Raw genomic sequence first — 13,529 nt, 5'->3', positions numbered from 1 at the left:
TGCCTTGTTACTTTTGTGCTTTATTGTTGCTTATTTGCTTGTTTGTTGCTTTATTGTTATTATTGTTGCTTTATTGTTGCGCTATTGTATTTGTTGCTGTATATTATTTGCGGTATAACTGTTCTTCACTTCTTCTTGTATATATTTTATATGTACTGATATTCTAATGCCCCTCCCCTCTATAATGCTTCTTGTAAGCCCTGAGGGTAATAATAAATAAATAAATAAATAAATAAATAAATAAATCGTCATCAGACACAACGCCGCGGGTGGTGTTCAGAGTGTGGTGAGGAGTTACTGTCAATGGAACATCCCCAAATGACACTAGACTGGGCAACTTTTCATATTGTTTCTGATCATGCAGTTCTAACAGGAGATCACCACTTGCCAGCCTTGATACCTTGTAGCCTGGACCAAGGACATCTGTTAAGGACTTGGAAACTAGAATAGGGGAGATATTTCGTACTTGTTTATCGGATTTTTCAGAGTGGATGACATGGTACCGTGGGAAGTTCGGTCTTTGACGACCAAAGAACTGGAATACATCTTCGGTGCGCCCTCTTTTTTGAGGGCGATCAGGAATTGGAGGAAAGGAACTTGCCATAGAAAAATGTAGTTTTCGGCAATAACGCCAGCCACCCACCATGGAGCCCTACGAGGGCACACTACAGGGACTGTATGAACAGGTCCTGTAAACGCCAGCTGTACGTCATCACTGAGGGCTGATGGTTTCGTATGCGCCATTTGTGCCAGGCATAGCGTTGAAGCAAGAGGCCGTACTAAATTCAATTTTCTCGCTGCATCGGCCGCTCTTCGTGACGCCAACATTTTGACAGCGAGTGTCCGCGGTCATCGAGCGAGATGTGTTCCGTCTTTACCTGTGCTCGCATAGAACAAAGCTTGCTAAATTAGTTAATACGCAAATGTTCACAGGTTAGGCCCAAAGTACTGTCCTCACTCCTTCTGGCAGTCTAATAATTTGCTAATGCAATCGTTGTTGTTTCACCTTTCGTGGGAAGCTACCATACTACTTTTTCCTCGGCAACCACAACAGTAATTTCGATAAGGTTTGTTGCATTTCAAAGAAAAAGGGGATATCAAGGAAGACTAGCAAATACCTTTCTTACTTGCCCCACCGGTGTTTTAGTAATAATTTTTGATATTTTAAGAATACAACAAAGTCAAGCATCATGTTTATAATTCTGTAATACAGCAATCAAGAATAATATTACGAATCTCTAAACTACACCTAATAGTACGCCTAACGCGGAAAATTGGTATCAGTGATACACCTTTCTCAACTATGCCACTATTTTTATTTTGACTTTCGCAAGACACTTATAAACATTGTAACAGTTTCACACAGCCCTATGAATTTATATGTAAGGTATAACTGTCCGCTAAATGTGCTGTCAGGTGCACTTTATACAACTGCGTTACCTGTTTTTTGGTGCAGAGCTACGCATTTGTGAAATTTGTGTGTACATATTTTTTGGACTTACCCGTTCTTATTCATCTTTTTTTTATAAATATGTCCAGCCATAAATTGATATTCTGCTTCCCACACAAGATAACCCCTGACTTTATTTATTAAATGCAACACTTTTTGTCTAAATCTGTACAGCGGTTGTCTCATGAAAGTCTTCATCGTTTAACGTCTTTCAATAGGAAAGTCCGAATGGGCCAAATACACGCTTTTGTAGATTTTTTTTATTATTACTGACTGCCGCTTTTACACGCTCCGCAGTAGCTTACCTCACTGATCGCTAGAGCTCGCGAGTGGGCCAGAGTATGGCGTATTACCAAAGCGCCATAACTCACAAGGCTTAGAAATGGAAGAAAGGAAAAAGAAGAACGACGCGGAGGCGACTCCCTCGCGCGCTGGCACGCGGTACCCAAACGACAAAGGAGAATCTCTCTCGTGCTTTCGAACACGCAGCTCATCGTGGCGGACGCACTTGGAACGATCGCAGAAAGGAACGGCATCGTCCTGCTACCTGTCATGGGGATGGGTGTACCTGGCGGCATCGAAATTCACCGTCTCCTCCGAGGCTGCCTTTTAACCATCTCGGAAGAGACGCCATCCCGCAAGACGCCTTTCTCGATTGCACTCGCTGCAATTCCTGATAGGGCCAAGGATGACGTGTCCTACGCGTTCAGTAACTGGACCATCAAGGACGCCCTCCCAGACAATTGGGACCTTGTGCTCAAGCCGTGGTACAAGGTCGACGAACGCACTTGCGGCAGCCTCACAGGACAATCCAGGAGGCTGTTCCCGAGGGCCGAGTGGTACCCGCTCGTTGACATGGGCGTCAAGGACAGCGTGGTTCAGTGCAAGACCACGCAACTACCGCGGACCGTGCAACGAGCCTGGCACCAGACGGTGGTAGCCTCGAGGTTCACCGTGTGCCTTCTAATATGCAGGTAACGATCAATTCGGTGTTTTCTGTATCATATGTCAGGAATAACTGTGTTATAGCAATTCACCATGTAGTGGATTATTCAGGTGGTATTGCGTAATAACACGACTGATGGGCGATATTGAACATGTTGTAGCACGTAAAGCTAGCAGATGGTTTTTGTATGGTTGAAATGAATTCACTTTCATAACTGAATAACGCTGAATATTAGAACATTTAAGATATTTAAAAGAAAGAAGTGCATCGGCAGTCGCACACATTGCTCACTTGCCTTCACATTCCAGCCGAGCGAAATATTTAAATGCCCAGATTATTATTAGGCCAATTCTTTAAATGCCACTTTAAATTATTCCCTCGCATGAGTAGCCGGTGCGTTGATGTGTAGTTATCCAGCTTCTGAAACTTTGCGTAAATTGTTATTAATTTCGGAGGAAGAGTATGCAACTTCCACGAATTGTGTGGCCTTGACACGTGTATTGCTTATTAACCATAACTTTGACGTTCGTCCTATCCTCTGCGCTTACACCAGCCGTGGTTCCTTAGTGGCTTTGGCATTGTGCTTCTAAGCACGAGGTAGTGGAATCAAATCCCGGACGTGGTGGGTGAATTTGAATGGGGGCGAAATGCAAAAATGCCCATGTACCATGCACTGGGCGCTCGGTAAAGATCTCCAGGTGGTTGAAATTAATCTGTAGACCCCCACTGCGGCGTGTCCTATAATCAGATTGGAATTTCGGCATTTAAAACCGTAGAATTTAATTTTATCCTTGAAGCATTGCTGCTGGTAAAACGTCATGTGCCTCGCAAAGTTCACGACAATGCGTAGCTGCTTCAGATTCCTTGCTTGATGTAATTCGAGGTGTCCACGCTATGGTCCATGCTGAAATCCTCTATTTCGTATGAGTAAGGTTTAGATTTGTCTCCGATATTCATGTCAGACATGCGAGGTTGGATTGCTAGCTACTCCAAGGAATGTCAGTGTTTTGCAGCCTTGTTCTGAAATGATGTGCTGAACCTCGAAGATCCTATCTAAATTCATTGGAACGGAGAATTAGTTTTGCTTTGTATGGAATGGACCAAATTTGGACCAAATGGACCAAAAAGTGCATTACGGACTTTTACTCGGAAGGTACGATTTGACAAATAGCTTTCAATTGTGCTCAGCATGTTTCCACAGATGCCAATTTCTGACAGGTCTCGCCAGATCCCGTAATGCCATGCCGTGTCATACACTTTCTCCATGTCTAGGAACATCGATAGGAAAAACTGTTTATGTATAAATGCATCGCGGATATTTCCTTCAATGTGCACAAGATGATCGGTTGTCTACCGCCCTTCTCGGGAGCCACACTGATAAGGATCGAGCATATTGTTGAGCTCAAGGAAATGTATAAGTCTGCGATTTATCATTTTTTCAAAAAGCTTACACAGACAATTTGTTAGAGCTATCGGACAGTAACTTGCCGCCAAGGAAGGGTCTTTTCCCAGCTTCAGAACAGGAACTACGATCGCTTCCTTCCATGTGGATGGGAGGTATCCCGCAGCCCAAATTGTGTTAAAAAGTGCGAGTAGTGTGGCTTGTGTGTCAGCATGCAAGTTTCTGATCATGTCTTACGTGACCCTGTCAGGTCCCGGAGCAGAACTTTTGCATGTGTTCAAGGCAGCTCTCAACTCGGCAATACTAAAAGGTCGGTTATACGGTTCTTTCTGTCTGCATTTTCTTATGATTGGCTTACGTTCCTCTATTTCTCTATGTTTAAGGAAGGGTTGGGAATAATGGATTGAGCTCGACACACGCTCAAAGTGCTCCTCTAGGGTGTCTGCCTGCTCTTCTAAAGTATTTACTTGATCGTTCACTAAAGGCAATAGATTTATTTGCTGCCCTTTTAGCTTCCTTACGTCATTCCAAACTTTCGCCTCCTGTGTGAAATAACTGATACTCGAGAGGAACCTCACCCAGCTTTTCTCTCTTCGCCAGATGCCGTATGCGCCTTCCCTGTGACTTTATGTGTTTAAATTCGATAAGATTTTCTGCATTCGGCGACCTACGCAATATTCCCCATGCCTTATTCTGCCTTTTTCGGGCACTTCTGCATTCATCATTCCACCAGGGAACATGTCTTTTGGGTGAACCACCATTTGTTTGCGGAATAAATTTTTCTGCAGCATCAATAATAAAAGCGGTAAAATATGCGACAGCTTCATCATACTAAAATTGTTTATAAAACCGAATGGTATATGAGTAGATTCTTTAAAATGCTCCCAGTCAGCTGATGCCGATTTCCAAATGGGAAACCGGGGAGTGTTGTCATGCTGCATTAGTGATCTTAAAGTTATAGGGAAGTGGTCACTTCCAAAAGGATTCTAGATCACATTCCATTCAAGATGAGGTAGAACGGAAGCAGAGCCTGTTGCTAGGTCTATGGATGAATATGAATTGTGTTGAAGGCTGTAATATGTTGGTTCCTTCTTATTAAATAGGCAGGCACAAGAGGTCAGAATAAAATTTTCAATAAGTCGGCCTCTTGCGTCGCAACGCGCGTCTCCTCACAACGTGTTGTGGGCGTTAAAATCACCCACAAGTACGTAGGGTTCCGGGAGCTGATTTATCAGGTTATAGAGATTGGTTTTTTTGGTGGTGATAGCTTGGAGGTATATAAATGGAACAGACAGTTACCAACTTATTGAAAATAATCTCTCTATTTGACACTGCCTCGAGGGGCGTCTGTAAGGCTACCTGGCGACAAGCTACGGACTTGCCTGCAAGGATTGCTACACCGCCGGACGAGGTGTTAGCCTCATCACGGTCCTTGCAGAAAATGGTGTACTGTCGAAGGAAGTTTGTGTGTTTTGATTTTAAGTGTGTTTCCTGTAAACACAGCACTTTTGGATTGTGTTTGTGGATGAGTTGTTGTACGTCATCAAGGTTTTTAAGACCGTTGACGTTCTATTGAATAATTTGTGTGTCCATATTTAAAGTAAAGCAGTGCTGTGTGTACGGAAACGGAAGTGATGCCTTAGTTCACAGAGCTCTTTCCAGGCCCTGTAACGGGAATGTGACCTTTTTCTGAGCGTTCGAGCGAACCTCGCCGCCCCTTAGGCGCTTTGTGGATAGGTGTAGTGTCCACTGTGTCTTGTGAGGCGTTGGACACGTGCTCTTGAGAGCGAGAAGTTCCCAGAGAGAGTCCCGCCTTGGAGGGCAAGACCCCTGTGCCCACCAGCCCGAGGACGATGGGGCTCCCTGAGGGATTTGGCTGCGCCGGCTGTTGCCAGCGCTGGAAGGGGCCGGGGAGGTTGGGGCAGCCTCGGCTGGGCCCACCTTCGGGGTGGGTGGCCCCGTCTGCTGGGTTGATGGAGCAGCGCTAGCTGCAACCGCTGCAGGGGCAGATGGCGTAACTGCCGACTCGCTGGTTGTGGGTTGGACAGCCGCCGGTGGCCGTTGTGTCGCTGCCCCCTGACGCGTAACATCGGCAAAACTTTTCCTGGGCAGGTATGAAACCCGCCTGCGTGCCTCCTTGAATGAGATATTCTCTTTTACTTTGATTGTTACAATTTTCTTTCTTAGAGGAGGGGCACGACCGTGAGTATGCAGCGTGCTCCTCGTCACAGTTTACACAGTGGAGAGCGTTCTCACAAGCTTCAGAGGTGTGTTCTTGAGCACTGCATTTTGCACAAGTTTGGTAGCCTCGGCAGCTCTGCGAGCTGTGACCAAAGCGCTGGCATTTGAAACATCGTAGTGGATTTGGCACGTACGGCCTAACACGGAGCTTGATGTACCCGGCCTCGATTGACTCGGGCAAGATACTTGATCCAAAAGTAATTATTAGGTGCTTCGTCTGAATCTCTTTACCATCCCGCCTCATCTTAATTCTTCTGACATTGATCACATTTTGCTCACTGAAGCCCCCCAGGAGTTCCGCTTCAGTGAGCTCAAGCAAATCATCATCCGACACACCACGGGTGGTGTTCATTGTACGGTGCGGGGTTACTGTTATGGGGGTCTCCCCAAATGACACTAGTTTCGGTAGTTTTTCATATTGTTTTACATCGCGAAACTCCAAGAGGAGGTAGCCGCTTGCCATCCTCACGCCTTGTAACCTGGACCAAAAACATCAGTCAGGAACTTTGAAACAAGGAATGGTGAAATGATTCGCACTGCTTTGTTAGACTTTATGGAAGCAGGGAAAATTCTGTATTTGGTGTCCGAAAAACTGGAATAAATCTTTGGTGCGCCCTCGTTTCTGAGGGCGATCAGGAAGTTGGGGGAAAGAGGTTTCCATGAAAATACGAAAATTTCGGCAACAGCGCTGACTGCCCACCACGGAGCCAAACGAGGGGACGCGGCAGAGCTTGCGTACAAGTCTTCACAACGCCAGTCGTACGCCATCACTATAACCAAATATGGAGTACCCAAGGTAGGATAGCCACACAAGATTAACCCTTGCCGCCGTGGAGAAAGGAAGTAAATGGAAGAGAGAAGACAGGAAATGTCAAAAAGTGAGAGATAAAGACGAAGGTTTGAGGAGAAATCGGCGACTGCCGATTTCCTCCAGGTGGGTCAGTCTGGAGGTGCCGTCTATGTGAAGCCGAGGCCAAAGAGGTGTGTTGCCTCCACCGGTGTGTTGCCTTAAAGGTCCAAACACCCAGCATCAGCTTAACCCCCAGGATCCCCATTTCCCCAGACACGGCTAAGCCGCGCACGGCTACACGCGGGAGGGTCCAACTCTCATGTGCTCGGGTACGTGGTGTCGCAACACACCAAACGCCTGCTCACGCAGACGCCCCTGCAAGGAAGTGGCTGGCTACTGCTTTAGGTAAATTGTGTTTTGTATCTGCGCGGTGACCATTGAGTCTTTTATGAATTTGTTGTCCAATCTCACCTATGTATTATTTGCTACAAGGGGCACATTCTAGACAATAGACTACATTGTTTGATGTGCAGATGAAACTCGAAGTTACCTTGTTTGAGTAATTTGATGCTGCAATTTTTTACTGTATTAGTAGATTAGATATGTTAGCATGTAGAGCACCTGGGCGGCCACAGGGACTCGTTCCTAACTTCGTTTTTGTCCTTAGTTTGGCATGTACAAGACTATCCTTAATATTAGTGTTGCATCTCAAGACTACTCTGGGCAGGGCGGGAAAAATCTTATGTTTCTGGTTGCTGGTGAGAATTGGGTAGTATTTATTGAAGATGTTGTTCATGTTTGGGAGTGCGTTTGAGAATTTAGTAGTAAGAAGAGTTGCTGTTTTTGTGATCCTAGGGTGGGGATTGAGCACCTCGGCTCAGTGAAGTTTGGTTGCATCGGTGTAGGCTTTCTGAAGGGCACTCTTTGGGTGGTTCCCGTTTGATAGGGTTTTTTTAAGGTGATCAAGTCTATCTATGTAGTCTTGGTTTTCAACACAAATGCGAAGTGGCCATGTGCTTGGCCTTTAAAGATGCCTTCTTTGCAATGTGTAGAACGGTGGCTTGTATATTCTAGGTACTGTTGTTTGTCAAAAGGTTTCCTATACAGCATTGTCTTTAGTGTCCCAGTGTCAGTGTATATTGTTGTGTCCAGATAGTTTATGCGCTCCATTGAAGATGTTGATGTGAATTTTACTGTTGGGTGAAAAGAATTTAGAAATCCTACATATTAATCTAGGCTGTCTTGACCATGTCCCCATATTATGAATATGTCTATGTATCGTAGGGATGTGTGGGGCCTGTCAGTGCAGCGCAATAGGAAATCTGTTTCTAGAATCCCCATAAATATGTTCGCATAAATATGTTTTCCCATGTACACCTGCTTCCACCCACTTTTGCTCATGCCACCCTCTTATTTGTTATTCCAGTTTCGGTTCGCCCCCATATTTGTCCGATTTTTATTATATTTTTTCGGAACCCCCTCACCAATACATTCCAAAGTCCCAGACGCCAGGATACCTTCTTCGGTGCCTCAGCCACACAGGGTATTGCCACTTCTGTATACCGCTGTGACGACACCTATGTTGAGCTACTGGGACTAACATCCCTAAAAGACCATGCCTCTGCCTTCCAGCTACCACATGCATTGCATCCCAGACTCCTTGTCGCCACATTAACTCCTTCGAAATTACCCAACGCATTGCTGCTACACTACTCAAGTCATTCTGTCAACTGATCTCTTTTGGGGTCTTTTTTGTCACTCACGCACTGACCACCTGACCGGCTCTTCTAAAGCGGCAGAAACATGCTGCCTAATACACCCCTGAATGCTCCCTAACCTCTCGCTTCCCCAACACCCTTATATGCCCTTCTTTTTCTTTTTTGTTCTTTATTTCCCTCTTGATGTCTTTCTTTTTTTTCTCCTTTTCTCCCCGCTTTCCCACTCCCACTCTCGTTCCCTCGTCTTAGGAATCATGCTTACAGACATAAGGTGACAGCGCTCATTCTCCTTCAAGTCTCTCCCTTTACAACCAGCCACACCCGAAAACCGCACGTGACGTCACTCTACTAACACTTTAAAACTAACATGCCCAGGATGACGAGGTGGCCTTTGAGAAGATACGTCCTCCTATCGAACGTTGGCCAGCCTTTCTGAAGCACTTTATCCCTGTTTATAACTTTTACATCACAATAATCAGAATAGTGTTTTGAAATTGCATGGCTGTGAATGCTGCAGATTGTAAAGCCGCAAATCAGGTGACCACAGTCAACACTTTAGAAAAGCAGTGGTTTAAAAAGCTTCGTTTAGAACATACGATTTGCCAAGCTGTGTGGGAACCCAATTTTCTTGAGCATTATTTCAAGAACAGTGAAATGAAAGCTGCAGCATGAAAAGCTACAATAACACATGTCAAGTCTACATTAGAAATTTCAAAGACAATGAGGTGCTTAAATGTTCACTTCTGTTAAGACAATAAGCAGCAGGTGAATGCAAGCTGCCACGGTCCTGTCAAAATTAACCGCTCGTGTAGCCACCCGACTTTCTTGATTGTTTTTCATTCAAACTGATTATGGGGGAAACTTTGTGGGCGGTTTTCGCCAGAAACCCATATCCCGAAATTACCTTGTGCTGCTTTTCATACACATAGAGACATTTAAATTGTGCGCTGAGACACAGTGCATATACAGCAGAAGCAAAAGATGTACATATAGGCACTTGGCTCATTCTTGCTTTGGCATTTCGTGTCGTTCTGTATACATGATGCAATGCTAACTCATTCAGATAACTTGTAGATATGCAGTTATGTTTCTTAAATGAGGTGACTGTCGACTTACTCTTCAAAGCAGCCACTTTCTCCGGTGTTGCCGGAAGCTTCCCGGATGCATGGCACATTGTCCGGCAGGCCTGCCCAGTCAGGCTACTTTCACCTGCTTGCACTGGTGTCCACAGATGCCATGCCACATCTAATGCCACTTGTTGAGTGGCATCACAAAACCCACACCAATCTGTACCTGCAATAGAGATGAAGTGTTTTTTTTACTGAGCATTACTCTTAACACTAAAACACACTTGTATAAAAAAATACTATAAAGAGTAATTAGGGCCGTCGATTTCTGATGCAACGCTATAATTTCCAATTTCTGCCCCTCGAACAAGTTTTAAAAAATGGAGTAACACAACCTCACCAAGAAATTCACCTTTGTGTAAAGGATTAAACTAACAAAATTTTTCCATTTTAAGGGCAGCAAACACTTATATTTCATACAGTCTAACCTTGAGTTAATGAAATTGGCGGAGAAAGCGAAACAGCTTGATTCAAATAGGCGCAGTGCCATGCCGAGAACATTGCAAGAACAAGTCCCGTCAAGGCCTCCAAGATTGCAGTGTTACACGGAGAACAGCGCAGCACGTTATCTAGAGAGCTACGTGTGCCAGTCTCCAAAGGCCACCGCCATCATCCACTACTTGGCCTTGTTCTAAAGCACACTGGGGACATGCCTTGAAAGTACGATTACCCTTGCCTGGTTGAAAACGAGTGAATTCCCTTGTGGCCTCTGAACACCACTCGCACCACTCACTTATCTCAGCAGTTATATTTTCGTCCCGACTAAACTGCAACGATGAATGCGCCAAGTCCCATCGCAACTTCAAACTTCAGAGCTTGGTGTGCAAGCTCCTTTCACTGTCACCAGGTTTGAAATGTTTGTTGTAACAGTACAGTGCTATTGAATATGTTCATATATGTGGACACAGTTTCAACAAGCATGGTTAGAAAATCGTAAATTAATGCAATGAAATATCGTGATTATAACCAATAACTCGTTATACGTTTTACGTGGGATTTTTATAAGTAGAACTGTAGTTATGTGAATGTGAACTGCGAGAATTTTTTAATATGGTGCTCCAGTAATAGCAAAAGTGAAGGCATTTGATAAACTGCTGAAAGGCACCACTGTTTCTCACTTCTTCGCTACACTTCTTACTCGCGCCTTTTTTTTCTACACTACAAAGTGCAGCTAAAGCTAAGAGTTGCATTGCACAGCAAAAGAAAGCATCCTCCATTCTCAGCCCCTGATCCCCCTCCCCATGAAGCTGGCTGAATGGAAGTTTCAGTGTGCGCAATCCGTGAGCCCTCCACCACTGTCGGAACACAAAATTGTTTGAGATACCTAAACCAGGGTTTGTACAAAGTCTCAGGGAGAAAAATGAAAGGATATTCAGACTTTCCAGGCCCTGTGAAATATTTTTAAAAGGTGCAAGGTCCCATGCAAAAACAGGAGATAAGATCAGAATGCTGATCTTCTCCTAAAGTTAAAGTGCCTACTGCTTAAATAAAAGACTTGACGTTCAGTGCTTGCGTTCAGCAGAATCTGTGCCTTTCCACATGTCCCTTTTTGTGCTGATGAAAAGTTTCACAGTTCAAACTAAACCATTATCGAGCTTTACCTATCTTCCAAGTAACAAACATGAAGCTAACGTTTCTTGAGGCCGAAGTGTCTATTCGAAGGCAACAGTGTCCAGTGAAACCTCGTTACTACGAACACCACATTAACAAACTTTTCAGAAATCTTCAGCTGACTTCTTATAGTTTCAACGTAAAGACATTTCAGTACTACGAACTTCAGAATAACGATTGTTATTCAGTTTCCCTGTGATATTAAACTTTTTTTACTGATGTAGTAGATCTTGTTCATTCTATTCTGCAAAGCCAAAATTTTTTTGCTGTCCATGAAAACATCAATGGCTTGGGACCAGTTGCATTTCAAAATTGTACTCGTTTAAACATAGACAACTTCATGGAATTTTTAAGGTTTTACCTGTGCTCTACAGCAGTAGCTTGGAATCATAGCCCCATCCTTCAATAGGAGGGGATTTGATTTGAATCAATGTATTGCTCCTGTTTAAGTGATCTGTTCTTATTGTTTTGTGACAAACATATTTACACGTGCCTTGACACAGCATGCGCATCTAAGATTTTACATATTTTCATATATGTTGATGATTACCGAGTTATCCTAAAGGATGTGTGGCCTGAGCATTCTGAAGAGCTTGTGAACCAAGTGCTTAGCGCTTTCGATTCTTGGGGCAAAAGATTCAAATTCACGTCTGAGTTACCTGAAGAGGGGTGCTTTTAGTTTATATCAATATTGTTTTTCATGACGGTCAGGTGCGCTATTCATACCATCCACGGCCCAAAAGCCAGACCTTAGCTACACATTAGCCCATTCCAAAATTCTGAAAAAAGGTATTGCAAAATAGAGCACGCACAATACTCTCAAAAAGTTTTGTGACCATAAGGTTGCATGCAGCCTTCAGCTCCAAGTACTACGCCTACACAATGCTGGCTTTCCTGCAGAATTGTGGGCTTCTATAGCAGGAAACCTGATTAAAGAAGTGAATTGAGGGAGCCAGACATCCCACAAAGAGCTTGAAACCGAAAAGGCATGGCCTGTTGTGCCATACATTCATGACCTGACCCAACGCCTCAAGAAAGTGGCTGGAAAATGCGCCACCCTGGTCATATTTTCGGCACCTGGAGGGCTTGTACGCACGTGCAATATCGTAAATAGTGCTGCCAAGGCAGACTGCAGATCACAGGACACTAAATGTTTCGGGACGTGCAGAGTGGGTGTGGTGTGCAGGATGCCAATTCCAGGTAGAAAATGTTATGCGAGCTAGATCGGCCCAACCTCAACGAGGTGACGAACGACCTGGCACGAGGACTTGCTTGCCGTGCCGGTCAGAACCAAACCGACGCCCACTACCATTCCGGGGAGCATAAAGATCATTTACTAACTTATAACGAGATCACTACTAGGGGCATAGGCAATTCCCACTGCCACATGTAAAATTGAATAGGGCTCAGGCAGTCACGCTACATTTACTGCAAACTGGGACGTACCCCACTTCATATTTCATAAATAAAATTAACCCGGAAAGAGAAATTAGGAAAGAATGCAACGTGTGCGATGGCATCATTGACATCAGACACATGCTGGCGGGCTGTCCCGCAACTCTCGCCGACCCCGAAGAAATATGCCTTTACTGGCACAAGATGATATCAAGTTCTTCATATCAAGATCAAATACGGGCTGTCCGGAGGGTCCACGATGGCGCCATAAGGCTCGGCCTGGCGGTGCCGACGTGGACGCGGCCCGCCTCGGTCTGAAAAGACCGGGCTTCAGGACTCTAATAAAGTTTCGTGAATGAATGAATGAATGAATAGACCAGCCGATGCGCCAATAAAAGTTTGAGAGCACCGCACTGCTGTTAAGTCGGTGGCAAGGGGTGAACACATGGCAGATCACAGCAGGCGATGCTTGTGCAAGCCTGGCTTTCAGGGCACCCGTGTCACGCGCAGCTTTGCAAAGCAAGTTAGAAAAATATTTGAAACTTTGCACATTAACAATGAAGCTCATAAATGAGTCCTTGCATGACAAGAAAAAAGCATATCTCATGCGGCAGTGGAATTCTCTTGAGTGACAACTGCACCTTCTATATCTTTTTGTAGGTTTCTGCGCAATATGTGCCTTGCTGCTTTTTGTCATTAAGCCCTTCAGTTGATGTCTAGCGCCCGTCCAGTCTGTGTCTCTCTGTGTGTGTGTGTGTGTGCCTTTGCGCTTGTCATGATGTCCAAGTTCAGCTATCACCAACTAGCCATAACTTTTGAATTATTCAGAAGTACATATTAGCACGCTTT

At 44.6% G+C, this 13,529-nt stretch overlaps 1 long non-coding RNA gene across 2 annotated transcripts in view; it reads right to left on the bottom strand.

Moving 5' to 3' along the window:
* The window catches only part of LOC135908886 (uncharacterized), a 44,720-nt gene that overhangs the window by 13,969 nt on the left and 17,222 nt on the right, over positions 1-13,529 (bottom strand). For both annotated transcript variants that reach the window (XR_010566479.1, XR_010566478.1), the window contains one exon: positions 9,664-9,840. This is a non-coding gene — a long non-coding RNA (uncharacterized lncRNA). The remainder of the gene's footprint in view (positions 1-9,663; positions 9,841-13,529) is intronic.

The sequence above is a fragment of the Dermacentor albipictus genome, unplaced genomic scaffold (genome assembly GCF_038994185.2).
Source record: "Dermacentor albipictus isolate Rhodes 1998 colony unplaced genomic scaffold, USDA_Dalb.pri_finalv2 scaffold_14, whole genome shotgun sequence".
Lineage (NCBI taxonomy): Eukaryota > Metazoa > Arthropoda > Arachnida > Ixodida > Ixodidae > Dermacentor > Dermacentor albipictus.
Note: the sequence above shows the minus strand (reverse complement) of the source record. Positions and strands in the feature narration are given on the sequence as shown.